General features: G+C 41.1%; 1 non-coding gene across 1 annotated transcript; it reads right to left on the bottom strand.

The window, feature by feature from the left end:
* Positions 1–595: 595 nt before the first annotated feature.
* trnac-gca (transfer RNA cysteine (anticodon GCA)) lies at positions 596–667 on the bottom strand. Its single transcript has one exon. It is a non-coding gene; the product is annotated as a tRNA-Cys (tRNA).
* Between the last annotated feature and the right edge of the window lie 12,506 nt (positions 668–13,173).

Here is a 13,173-nt window from a genome sequence, read left to right as displayed (position 1 = left end):
TGCAGGTATCTCCAAACCTGCTTCTGGTCGGCTACCTTCCTGCAGACTTCAGTTTCAACACACCTCCAACACACCTCTCTGTAATTATCAAGCAATCCTGAAAACCTTGATAAGCTGCTTCAACTATGTTTCATTGGGGTTGGAGCTAAAATCTGCAGGGCGGAAGCTCACCAGGAGCAGGGTCGGAGACCCCTGGTAGAGTGTGAGCATGCAATTCGTGAGCTTTGGCTTCACGTCGCATGGGATTTACTCGTTAAGTGTAGGTTGGCATTTAGCCACGACTGTGCTGAAATGGCACAGTGTATGCTCGTCTTTAGCGTAGTACAGGGGTCGGCAACGCCGGTCCAGAAGTGCTGCAGTCCTGGAGATTTTACTTCCAACCCTGATTAAACCTCATCCACCTGTAGTTCTCAGGTGACCCTTTAGACCTTGGTTAGCCTGTTCATGTGTGCTTGATTTGAGCTGGAGCTAAACTCTGCAGGACTGCTGCACTCCAGGACCGACGTTTGCCTACCCCTATGTTAAAAGGATCCAGGATGAACTTTGAGTCAGAAATATTAGCGCGCCAAAAGACGGACATACAGGCGTATAGCCAAGGGGGCACCCGGATTTGAACCGGGGACCTCTTGATCTGCAGTCAAATGCTCTACCACTGAGCTATACCCCCTCACAGAAGAAAAGTGGCTGAAGAATTGAAAAAGCATCATGTGTTATACTTCACCACAGTTAAAGCTGTCGTGATAATGTCCAAGTGAACCGTTAGACTGCCCTATTTGCGTTTAAACGCTTTAGCACTGACCTATAGAAATTGTGCTAGAGAAAACGCATGTTTTTAACCATTCCGCTAATGTTATTCAGTTGTTATGATTACTGTTTTGTTCCTCTTTCATCAAACATCAACAAAGGAACCACTCAACCCTGTCTTTACCACTTTCTAGACAGTTGGCACAAAGCATGGACTTTAGAGTCTGAAAACACTCAAGTGTCCGCCAGAGACTCTGGCGAGTAAGCACTTCAAAACTGGTGAAAAGAAAACACACTGATTTCTCTACTCCTAGAGGTGTGGGAAACAACGTAACCATCGGCAATGTGGCATGTTAAAGACAGTTCAGCTTCACAACGACAGACAGACGACGAGGATGGGATTCGAACCCACGCGTGCAGAGCACAATGGATTAGCAGTCCATCGCCTTAACCACTCGGCCAAAAAAGGGGCAAAATGGACTGCTTGTGGGGGGGAAGAAAAGAAAAGAGAGAGGAAAGAGGGGGGAAAGAGAGGGGAGAAAAGGAGAAAAAATGAAGAAAAACGTACACTATATCAATTTTCTATCCACTCTTTTATCTTCTCAACATACATCTTCTTACACATAATTCTCCACTTTTTCAAGGTTTATCATCACTTTAATTTTCATGTCTCTTGCGGGATTCGAACCTATGCCTCACTGCAGAACACGACATCCAGGGGGCGGGGTTGGATTCAGATCCAGGGGCGGAGCTGGATCTCTTCCCACTGCATTTTGATTGGTCGGCAGTTTTACCACAAGACACGTCATACACGTGTGGTTGCGTTACCATTTCCCCATTGAGTTGTAACTAAATTAAGTTATTCTTTTGACAGAAAAACAAACTTTACTTATGACTACAAAAAAAGTAATGACTTTAAGATGAAATGTAAGTGTTTTTACTATGTTTTGAAGTAAAACATTTTGGGCACTACGAGTAATCTTACCACATGCAGTATAATACCTATGAATGTATACAGTATAAATTTGCAGAATTATTAACATATATATGGCATATAGTTATTTAGAAATTAATAAATTGAATGTTTATCTTGTATAGGGACTTTAAATTTGTTTTAACGCGTCTTTGATTACAGGCATTAGGAAACGGGTTTCCTAAACATGGTTTACGGTTTTTTTAACGTGCTAATAAAATATATCAAATAAATGTGTGTTTTTATGTGTAATAAGTGGGATAATGTACAGCCAAGCGGGTCGAAAATATATCCCTTCAGTGATATCACCCGGTCGGGAACGTATCCCTTACCTCCACTTACACTAACTGTGATCATTACTTAATAAATTATGATTAATTCTTGACTATATTATTAATCAAACGTACACTTAAACTGATAAGAGCAAACGTTGTTGCGGGCTGCAACAACGCAAATTTACTGGTTCATTTGGCGGAACAAAGTATATAAAGTGGGAGGAGTTGGATCTAGATCGAACCCCGCCCCCTGGATCTCTTGTTCAGCAGCGAGGACCGAGGACCATCTCTCTTCGCTTGTAGTCTCGTAGTGCATTCCGGAAGTACACATGCAATGCATTTTGGGTAATGTAGTACTATTTTAACACAGGAACTATTTTCCATATGAAACACCACAGTAATAACCCTGTGATTATGCAATTATGCACATAAATGCATTTAAAGCTAATTCTTTTGTAAGTAAACATATTTTGTGATGTAAACAAATCATTATTCAAATATTTAACTCAAAATGTCACATGCTACATTTACAGCTAAAACAGTATTAACAGTGTATAGCTTTAAATGTAAATAAATCCCACATCATGTTTCCCCTCCTTTTTTTTGAAAACACAATTATATGAGAGACTACATCTGTGCAACACAAGTGAATAAAACATATTATAAATTGAGCATTGAGTGTTGGGTTTTGTGAATAAATGTAAAATGATTCTGCAAGTAATTCTGGCTATAGTTTTAACAATTACATTCAATGGATGACATTCACTGTCCTGGTATTCAAGAGGAAATTACATTAAAACGTCAAGGCTGTTCTTGGCTCCATAAAATTCCTAAACTTAATGGTAACAGACATACAAACGACATAGAGAGATACAAGTAATAGTGACAGCAACTATACACTCTTTCTCCAGACACCCAGGGTCAGTCCCCTTCAGCTGGGTGTGTCCAGTCCTTTTATTTTTGTCCTGGCCACACACCTTACAGGTGTAGTTGTACTTTTCCTTTGTCAGCCTCTTCTGTGCCGGTTCCCCCACTGACACTAGCTCCTCATCAGAAATTGCTATGAATTGATTAAATATGGCTTAAAAACAGATACAAATAGGATTGGTATGAATAATAATGCTTTGTTATGATAATTATGAGTGCGGGTATATCTAGTAATAATTATGAGAAAAGTAGAAAATGCAGATTAAATGATGTCATAAATTATTTTTTAATTAAATACTGATTGGGCCAACAGTTGCACACTCTTGCCAGGATTTGCACCTGGAGTCTCCCACCCAAAGGATGGACGTGTTGCTATTACACCACAAGAGTTGTGTTTTTTTTTTTTTTTTTTTTTTTTTGGAAATAGTTGCATCAGCAACTAATATTTTTTTCCATAATTTTTTTTTTCCATTTGCAACAGCAAATGGTTTGAACAGTGATTGTGAAATATTAAAATAAATAAAAAATATGATTAATAAAAGTATAAATAAAAAAGAATGAATTTCTTATATTTACAAAGAGCTTCTCCACTCCTCAAGGGTCTGTCCAGATGCAGGGCAGTACCATTTGCCTCGTACCTGTGAGTGTCCAGTTTGCTTTGATTTAGGCTGACCACACAGCTTACACTCATAGTGATAGCTCTCTTTTGCCTTTCTGACCTTTGGGGGCTCACCTTTCCTCACTCTCTCCTGGTTTTCAAGTTCTGCCCTGCGTAACCGCCATTCACGCTGGCGATTAAAGGGATCTAGTGCTTGGTGAGGGAGCCTAGGTTGGTCAGGACAGAAAGAGGTGGATGACCAGCCCTGGGTGGATGCTGAGGGTGGTGGTTGGGTGGCAGGCCAGCCCTGGGAGGACGCTGAGGGTGGTGGTTGGGTGGCAGGCCAGCCCTGGGAGGACGCTGAGGGTGGTGGTTGGGTGGCAGGCCAGCCCTGGGAGGACGCTGAGGATGGTGGTTGGGTGGCAGGCCAGCCCTGGGAGGATGCTGAGGGTGGTGGTTGGGTGGCAGGCCAGCCCTGGGAGGATGCTGAGGGTGGTGGTTGGGTGGCAGGCCAGCCCTGGGAGGATGCTGAGGGTGTTGGTTCGGTGGCAGGCCAGCCCTGGGAGAGTGCTGAGGGTGGTGGTTCGTTGGCAGGCCAGCCCTGGGTGGATGTTGAGGGTGGTGGGTGGGTTGCAGACCAGTCCTGGTTGGAGGACCAGCCCTGTGTCAATGCTGAGGGTGGTGGGTGGATTGCAGACAAGCCCTGGTTGGAGGACCAGCCCTGGGTGGATGCTGAGGGTGGTGGGTAGGTTGCAGACCAGCCCTGGGAGGATGCTGATTGTGGTGGTTGGGTGGCAGGCCAGCCCTGGGAGGATGCTGAGGGTGGTGGGTTGGTGGTAGACCAGCCCTGGATGGATGCTGAGGCTTGTGGGTGGGGGGCAGACCAGCCCTGGGTGGATGCTGAGGGTGGTGGTTGGGTGGCAGACCAGCCCTGGGAGGATGCTGAGGGTTGTGGGTGGGTGGAGGACCAAACATGAGAGTGTGCCAGGGGCGCCTGGTAGGAAGACCAGCTCTGGTACTGTGTTGGGGATGGCTGGTTGGCAGAGGACCAGCCCTCCGTACTGATGTTTTGAGAAGAAGCAGCATCGTGTTGGGCAATACTTGCTTCTTCCCCACCACTGTGTGGAATAGCAGGTGTTCTGGAACTGTTTCGCCTGCGGATTTTTGCCTCACCCTCACGGTTTTCAGGCTCCTGGAACTCCAAAGGAGTGTGTCCATGCTGAACTGGCTGTGATGGTAGGTCACGAACCTCCAGGAGGGATACTTTAGCCACGGCAATCTGCCGTGGAAGCCGCACGCCCTGAAGTAAAGAACCCTGTTCTGATGTCTTAGAGCAATCTTGCAGCCTGCAGAGACAGAAAACAAAACACACAAGAGTAAATTTTTCAGTGTGTTAATATTTAAAATTTTTGTTCAAATACGCAATTTAATCAATTTATGAAGATATTAAAGATTAACTCACCAGTTGGACACTGTGGTGTTGTTAATATTAACCAGTACGAGGTCAGTCCTGTTCATGATCTCTTGGCAGTACTCAACTAGCTGCTTGATGTGTGAGTAGGTCATTACAATGGACTGGGGTATGGCAAATCTCCTCCCTTTATTGTCCTTTGGCCTATTTCTGGGTTGCTTGTACTCTTTGTACAACTTGAGAGCAACACATTCAGAAATTCGGTTCTTGTCTGGTCTGTGAGCAGCCTGACCATGGACCATGAACAATCTGCAAATAGATGACCAGATCACATAGTGCTTATTATATATGCATGTTAACATATTGACATAACTATGAAGAGTTTGGTTTCAAAACGCGATAAACGCCATTTTAAAAATAAAATAAAAGTTACTGCCAAAAACAGTATTGTATCAGGTCAGTATTAAAAAGTAAATTCTTAATTTTACACACAATCCAATAACTGTCGTGTTATTCTGTCATCTTTTCTCCCTTTTTCCCAAAATGCGATAAACACCAGTCCCCCTTTTCTGCAGAATGCAATAAATCCGCTCAACAAATCACAGCGCACCATTCCACGCAGTGCAAAGAAACAATGGCGGTGCGTTGAATACACACATAATCCTAGTTTTCCTCATCTACTTTGTACTTCGTGATCAACAAACAAACAAAAACAAAATAATACTTTTGATGGCACTGATAAACCTGTGGTGGTTTTCTGAGACGGGGAAGAAACATAAGCCACTCGAATGGTCTGACTAGTTGCTAAACTGCTCTCTTGAACAAATGTCTCGTCGAAAATAACAAATGTTTTGGTTTCCTAGGTAATCTATGTGTTGCTTGTTATATAAATAAACTACATTTAAAGAACTTTGTTGTAATTTATTCTTAGCGGAGTTTACCGGAAGTTACGTGCGGACTAGGGCTGTTGAAACGAATTTCAGTAATCGAATATAATTCGAATATTAAAAAAAATAATACTAATCGAATGTTAAAACTACTATTCGAATGGGATTTAAAAAAAAATTTATTAAAAAATATTTTTTATGTGTTCACTATCTAACGCATTTATGCTGTTAAATACAGCTAGCTACCTCGACCCGCATTTCCATCGGCTAATTCATTTGAAACAAGACCAGCAGCAGGAGGTACGTGAGAAAGAGAAAGCGGAGCTGATAGCGGTTGCGGAGGAAGGTTATGAGGAAGACGAGAACGAAGCAGCCAAGGTGAAGAGGACAGTGTCAGGAGAAAACCGCTCTCAGTGCTATGGACGACCGTTTTGGGAATGTCTTTAATGCTAATTTGTTTGGATAAGTTTGTCTTTTCGACCAGTAACAAAATACTTGTTCAAGATCACACTTCCTCTAAGGTGTGTTTAAATGAAAAAAGAATAGTGAAATTGGAGGCCAGGGGATGTGTGTGCTGTGTGTAAGTATTGTATAACTAATGATGCGATCTACGCAGCCCTCATACGTGAACAAAGAGAACTGCGTTGATAATGAAATTTTTCATTAAAGTTGACAACTTTGTTAATTTTGTGTCTAAGCTTAGTCATTAATTAGCAAGAAAGATATCACCTGTTATCAAATAATTACATGTTTATTAGTAATACTGCAATGTCTTCTAGTGGACATAATTTAAAACAAGTCAACTATACGAGCTCATAGTGGCATTGGCAATGCATAAGCCCATTTTTACAACGTGTGTAGATAGGTATAGTAAATATTAATTAGTCAAATTTGAGCATTAAATAATCGATTATAAATCGAATTTAAAAAAAAAAATTATGAATGAAATTCGAATGGGATAATAGAGGAAGATTGACAGCCCTAGTGTGGACCACGGCACCCGCTTGTTTATGTTGTTACTGCTGAAACCGTCTATAATAAATCTTTGAAAATCAAATTATGGATTTGAATTTTTTATATTATAAACTAAATATGCTATGTGAAAGTTTGTAACAGAAAATAGTGGTTTTTATCTTTTCACTTTCTTGGTATACAAAACATGTTTTAGTCAAATTAGTCAAAATGGATGTATTGCGTTTTGGAACCAAACTCTTTAAATATTGATATGAATACTAAGGAATACAGTTATATGAGATGTAGATACCTCTCAGCTGCTTGCTGGCCTGGAGCAGAGCCACTGCGTTTTCTTGAAGCCCTCCAAGGTCCTGACAAATTTTGTTTTTTGCTCTTGAGGGAGTAACTGGTGGGGGTCTTGTCAAAGGCACTTAGATGAGAGTATAACCTCAAAATCTCTGCCACTTCAGCATTGGAGAGTGCTGTTATGGTTCGGTTAAGGCCAACCAGGTAACCTGCCAAGGCATCAACTGCCTCCCATCCAGGAATCCCTCTGGCATCACACCTGGTGTCCTGTTACAAAATTAAACCAATAAACATCTGGTACAAGGGCAAATATAAAAAAGCCCACATTTCTAATGGTGAAACATTATCCACTTTACCGGAGCTGGAGTGACGAACCCACTTTCCTCAAATGGGGCGAGGACAGTCCTGGTAGAGGCATCACTCTCAATTGGGGAGTGGACGGGACTTGCAGAGGCATCTCTCTCCTCAAATGGGGAGCAGACGGGCCCAGCAGAGGCATCACCCTCCTCCAATGGAGAGTAGACGGGCCCAGCAGAGGCATCGCCCTCATCCAATGGGGAGTAGACCTGCCCAGCAGAGGCATCCCCCTTCTCCAATGAGGAGTAGACAGGCCCAGCAGATGCACCACCCTCCTCCAGTGGGTAGTGGACGGGCCCAGCAGATGCATCACCCTCCTCCAGTGGGGATCTGGGATCTGGCCTGGGCCTTTGGCCACCGCTTCCAAATTGCTGAGGTGATTAATAAAAGTATACACAGAATTATTAATAAAGAATAAATAATCTTTTAAATGCTTCTTGTGTCTGTTCTACATTAAAAATGAAAAACTGGCTATTAGTTTACAGGTCGATAGTAGAAACACTGATCAGCCATGCTGTGATTGCCCGATTGTTACTATGGCCAAGAACATGCCCTTTTATTGCCCCTTGCAGTGCGCAAGGTATTAATGAAAGGTTTTTGTGAACTTTTTATGAGGCTGAATTTGTAAACCCAGTCAAAGCTATTTTTGTACATAAAATCACCCTACATAATGTAAAATATTTTAAGTAAATATAATCTTGATATCTTTACTATTCATGTTAAAGACAGAAATTAATGATTGTAATCAAACTTTGATGCTCCTAAAGTACTTTAAGTCTCTTTTAAAAACAGTTAAATGCTGTTTTGTCTGTTTGTAACATCAACCTAAGTATCTTCATGAAATGTGCTAGCAGGAGTGATGTCTCTAAACTGATTGATTGTACAGATCATCTCTGGAGGCAGTTGCTCTTTCTTAAACCCACAGCCAATGCAACAATTTAATTTCTGATAAATAAACTTTGAATTGTAGTTTATTAAAATATGGTGTTTTCCCTCTTTTGTGCAGTTGTTGATAATACACCAACACTTTTAGCAGTTCCCAATAATGTGTTAAATGAAGTATGATGTGCAGTAAATGAATGTAAATGTTATTCTACATCAAAATATTATAAAATGCAACTGTATTTGATAACAATAGGGCTGCAGCTATCGTTTCTTTTTGTAATCGATTAATCTAGCACTGAATCGATCGGTTAATCGAGTAATCGGATTTGTGTGTGTTTTTAAACAACCAAAACAAATAATGCATAACGAAAATGACTTGGCTTGTTCAATGTTCAAGCATTTGGCTTTTATTTCTGAAAAAACAGAGGTATTTGGCTCCAAAAAATAAGCCTATTTATTTCAATTTTTACCCATTTAGTGTTTATAAGTGCCAGTGCCAACAATTAAACACTTTAATTTATTAATATGCACAACAGGTTTCATGCTGTAATCTAGCCCTGACATCAAAGTAAATATCTGGTTTATGTACATTTCTACACCTGCAGCATTTACCATTAGGCTACTAACATATAATATATCATTTCTGGGGTGAGCCTATTTGCTATGGTAACAACCTGTGTGTGTGCGCGCACGTGCACCTGTGTTTGTGTGTGAGGAAGAGTGACACCCCAGTCAGACGTTCAGTTGCTTCATTGCATTTTGGTACGGCAGAAATACATACATTCATTTTCAATAGAACGCTGCATTTGGTTTGCATCACTTGCATTGCGGTGCATTTTAGGTTAAGAATCCGTTCGAAAAATCACAACATCACGTCCCGCTGTATACAGTGAATGCATGCTGAAATTATTGTTGCGTGGCTACATAAGTTTAAGCATATGTGATGCATTGCGCGATCGGTCTGACTCGCGTGAGAGAGAATAACTTCCTTATGCTAAACTCCAATAAAACAGAGATTATTATTATTGAACGAAATATGTCAGATTACAAGTTGCCCATATATGATTGCACTGTGGTGCCGTTTTTTGGTACACACACCTGTAAAGTGCATGCGTGTGTGTGAAGGGGTTCTTTTTTAAGCTATACTCTCCTGCAATTGAACGTGAATACGTTTACTACTTAAAAACATCAAAGCTAAACATCATATCTAGTCAAACCGCATAACGACATCGCTACAAATACAGTATGGGATTAAAATCAGCGGAAGCTACGTTACCTTGTTTCATCGACGCTTGGTGAAACAGCAGTGGATGTTTTCGGTTCAGATGCTGAATGTAATGATAATGTAATGATACCAAACTTTAGACATTCTCTCTCTGTCGTTTATGGACATATTTGCTCCGCCATCGCGCCAACTAAATTCAAAATGTACCACGCGCTATGATGTGCTTCCTGAACATTGAACAACGGTCCGTGTGAACAATGTACATGACAGCAAAGAAATGCTCTCAGATGAAATGCATTTAGAGAAACTATATGCAAGTGGTTAAATAAGTTTAATTAAATTGCGTTTTTCTCAGTAGCCACATTAACTGAAAGTCTTGCATCTGCTGAGTCTGCACAGAAATTTGTTGTAAAGAAGATAAAGATGTGTGAAAATATGTGCAAAAAAAAAACTTATTTGGTTATTGGCATTTTTGTCACAGGAAAGGGACAGGGTAACATCATTGTAGACAGAGTTTTAAAGATAGAATAGATAGAAATGACTAGGCAAACCCTTCATGCATGAGATTGTAAGCCTACTTGACAATCTAAAGACAAAGCTAAAATCAGAGATAAGTTTATTCAATGGAAACTTATTTCACATTGAGTAATATTCTTTATTGTACATAATGTTAACTCTATGTGGGAGGGGATATATTATCGCGAGAGTCTACGAGAAGTGAGACTGAGTTGCGAGAGTCAGTAAGGCTGGGGAGAGGAAGTTGTTCTCAGTCTGTAGAGTGTGAGTGCATGTGGGGGATTTGGGGCGTAAAACGGAATAATAAAATCTTTCTTTGGATCTACGTTGCATCTATAGTTATTTGCATGGTAGCAGAGGATGGTTTCCAACTACAGAGTACCGTCTAAGCTTGACGAAGCCCAACCATACGAGTGCTGGAAAAATGAAGTTAGTATTTGGAGACTTGTTACGGACTTGGACAAGAAGAAGCAGATACTCGCGGTGGTACTAGGGATCGAGGGGCGAGCCAGAGAGACCACTTTGGAAATACCTGCGAACAATCTGAACAAAGACGATGGTATGGAAACTATGGTAGCTAAGCTGGACGCAATATTCTTATGAAGCATACTCTAATTTCGACTCGATTTCAAAAAATGTGGTGTCCATGACGGACTACATCATAGACTTTGAGCAGAGATACAACTGCATGAAGAAGTACCTGACCATGCCTGACGCTGTGTTAGCGTTTAAACTTCTGGACACGGCTTGTCTGAGAAGAGTAGAAAGCTAGCACTTACAGCGTGCACGGATTTAACATTTGCATCCATGAAGTCAGCGTTGAAGCCGATTTCGGAGGAAAAACCAGTGTAGTAAGCGAACAAAATGCGTCATTTGTCAGACACGTACCATTGGCCAAAAGACTGTCCTCATCGCAGAAATGAAGTAAAGCTAGCAGAAGATGAAAATGTGGAAGAGTGTAACATTAAACTGTGTACCAAAGTCATGACAGACTCTGAGATCTTCCTAACTGAATCACTGGGATCAGCTATCATTGACACAGCATGCACACATACTGTTTGTGGTGAGAAATGGCTGGATAGTTATATAAAAGATCTGAGCCAAAGTCAAATAAACAAACTGTTGCAAACAGAATCTTCAAGCTGCAGACCGTTCAGATTTTGTGATGGTCAGGTGGTATACTCCCAACAAAAGGGTGAAGCTTCCCGCTAAGATCGGACCAACAAAATGTCACATTAAAACGGAAGTTGTTCCTGTTAATATTCCTTTACTGCTGAGTAAAATGTCTCTAAAGGAAGCAGGATCAGTTTTAGACATGGAGAATGACAGAGTTGTCATGTTCAAGCAACCAGTGCCTCTTGAGCTCATTAGTTCGGGAGATTATTGTGTTGACATTAGAGATGGTAATAATGAAGCGGACACCAATGAAAGTGAAGTTCTTGTTGTCACAATAAAGATGTCTACAAAAGAGGAGCGTAAAGTTCTCCTGAAGCATCATAAGCAGTTTGGCCACGCCTGCGCAGCAGACCAACTGCAGAGACTCATCCACAGCTCTGGAAATACTGACAAGGACTGTCAGGGAACTACACTGCGACCATATGCCTCTGGTTTCTATGGCGATGGTTCTTGTTACACCCACGCGCTGCATTTTCTTTCTCACATTTTTTAAATAATCTTATTATTAATAAACCATATCTTTTCTAAAACCATATCCATATTAAGTTTGCACAGAGATTGTAGCAAAAAATAAGTGCTAATGTCAAGCCCATTGCACTGAACGAGCAAAGCAATGTAAAGTCTGTCACCGGGACAGCAACTAGACTTTTAAATCTGAAATAATGAGTGGATTAAGCTTTTTAAATTGGCAAGAGAGAAATAGAAAGATTGTTAATGGCAAAGAAAGTTTGGGGTGGTTAGATTAATGAAATATAATGTGAAATTAATATTAATTTTCAATAAATCAAAGTATTGTGTTGTGTCACACATTATTAGTTCTACGTCACATGTATAGTAGACCATTATTTTTCAGTGGGTAATAATTGCCCTTTTCACCAGCTACCACCACAAGTAAATTTCAGATCTGTGGGAAACACTGCAACGTTTAAGAAAACAAGAAGGCATGTGGTTTAAAAGATGGCAAGTAAAATAAAAAGCATATCTGTATGCAATACATTTCATTATTGTTCATTATTATCCAGAGCGCCTTAATATAATTTGAAAAAAATATGTGCGACCAAATCATATTTTGCGCCAGTAACTGAAAAAGTTGGTAGCGCAAGTGCCACCAGTGGAAAAGGTTAGTGTAGTTCCCTGACTGTCAAGTTATTCTGCAAGAGATCATCCGTGACTGTGAGGTATGTCAAAGATACAGCAAGACCAAGCCCAAGCCTGCTGTTGGTTTGCCTTTAGCCTCAGAGTATAATGAGACAGTGGCAATGGATCTATATGAGCTGGAACCTGGCGTATGGTACCTCCATATCATCGACCACTTTACACGCTTCAGCGCTGGAAACATTGTGAGAACAAAAAAGCCTCGGAGATCGTCAACTCTTTCATTCACTCGTGGATAAGTGTTCATGGTGCCCCGAAAAGAATATACACCGACAACGTGGTGAGTTTAACAATTAGGAGTTAAGAGAGATGGCAGAAAAATTTAACACTGAGATAAAGACTACAGCGGGATACAGTCCTTGGAGCAACGTGCTGTTGGAGAGACACAACATGACACTGACTGAGATCCTCCTGAAGGTGAAAAAAGGAAACGGGTGTGGTTGGCAGACTTCTCTAGGCTGGGCTCTAATGGCAAAAATGGCATGGTTATAGTCCATATCAGCTTGTGTTTGGTTGCAGTCCTAATCTTCTCTCCGCTTTGGTGGATAAACTACCTGCTCTAGAAGGCACTTCTATTGGTACTAGAGTAGGACAGCACTTAGCAGCATTGCAAGCTTCCAGAAGAGCATTCACATAGGTGGAATTTTCAGAAAGGATAAGAAGAGCTTTACAAAAGAAGATCAGGCTGAAAAGTACGAGACAGGAGACAGGGTGTACTACAAACGTGCGACAGTACAGAGTGGAAAGGCCCTGCTGTAGTTATCGGTCAGGATGGCTCTGTAGC

This window comes from Paramisgurnus dabryanus, chromosome 14, assembly GCF_030506205.2.
Source record: "Paramisgurnus dabryanus chromosome 14, PD_genome_1.1, whole genome shotgun sequence".
Lineage (NCBI taxonomy): Eukaryota > Metazoa > Chordata > Actinopteri > Cypriniformes > Cobitidae > Paramisgurnus > Paramisgurnus dabryanus.
Note: the sequence above shows the minus strand (reverse complement) of the source record. Positions and strands in the feature narration are given on the sequence as shown.